The following is a 1,420-nucleotide window of genomic DNA, read 5'->3' on the forward strand; positions in this document are numbered from 1 at the left end:
GGCTCCGGATTTGTGAGGAAATTGGGTTATGACTTTTCAGAGAGGAAACTTTAATCAGGAGGTTTTGCACAAGTATTTTGGGAGGAGTCGATTTATTTTCGGGAAGAATTTCTGGTACATCATTCTTCTGGGTTTTATCAATAGGTATGTGCTTGGAACTCAAGTTAAGCATGATGTATCGTTGGAAGTTTGAGTTGGGGTTGCCTGTGTTGGCTTTGGGAGCATTAAGTTGGATGCTGGTCAGCTACAACATCCCTGTAAGAGGGGAGCAACCTTGTTTTATTGTTTGGGACATGAAATTTGTGCCTAACAAGGAGCGTTCGCACATCATTTTTTCTTTGTTTGGTTTTTGCTGATTGCTCTGGATATTGGTTGATTTCAGGTGTTTGGTTTGTCATAGTTTGTGCATGCTCTTGTGGTGGTCTTGAACAGATGGGGGATCAATGGCGATAGACATTAAAATAGCAGTTTAGTGTCAAGACCTGAATTTATGGTCGAGCGTGAAATGCCAGCGAGTTGTTTGAGAGCTTGTAAAGTTCAGCTGATGCTGTCTCCAAGTTTTGGCTGAGCTTTTTGAATTGGTGGTGGTTACTAGGCGATGTCTGAAAATACCCATTCTAAGAACTGAAAACTGCCAAGCTCGTATAGCGTGCAAGTATGAACAACCAAATTAAGTATGATGCAATAGATGTCATAATAGGCTGGTGCAGACTCTGAATGTGCTGACATTTTGGGCATCATGAAGAGCACATCATAGGTCTGTTGCGCACTTTAGACTGCTCCTTTTTGGAGGCTGCCTGTTGCTCCTTTGCTAGATTGGTCTAAATGATTGACTTTCTGCTAGTGTAGTAACCGTCTTATTCCCTCTGGTAATACAAGAGAGCAATGTTAAATGCCATCTGGCTCATCGCATATGGATCTTCAGACGTTGATTCAGAGATTGGCGGTCATTAATCTCTTGAGGCAAGCTTTCGATATGTAATTATGAGATTCTGTGAGAGAAGATACGTTTGCTTGATGGGTATTGTACTTTGCAGGAGGGTAACCTTTAAAGCATAAATGATACGGCGACGTAAATAAAACTCGAATAAATTAGGCCTCCACTATACCAACACGCGCGTAGCCAGTGCTCAAAATGTTTAATAAAACTAATAAACAGTGAACACTTAACATATAACAAATAACAAATAAAATAACAAAATGTGGCAAACCGATACAGTCCTTTCTGGTGCAGACAAAACACAAAGACAGGAAACAACCACCCACAATCCCCAACACAAAACAAGCACCTATATATGATTCTCAATCAGGGACAACGATTGACAGCTGCCTCTGATTGAGAACCATATTAGGCTGGACACAGAAACAGACAAACTAGACACACAACATAGAATTCCACCCGCCTCGTGCCTGACCAACA

The sequence above is a fragment of the Salvelinus sp. IW2-2015 genome, unplaced genomic scaffold, assembly GCF_002910315.2.
Source record: "Salvelinus sp. IW2-2015 unplaced genomic scaffold, ASM291031v2 Un_scaffold640, whole genome shotgun sequence".
NCBI classification, from domain to species: domain Eukaryota; kingdom Metazoa; phylum Chordata; class Actinopteri; order Salmoniformes; family Salmonidae; genus Salvelinus; species Salvelinus sp. IW2-2015.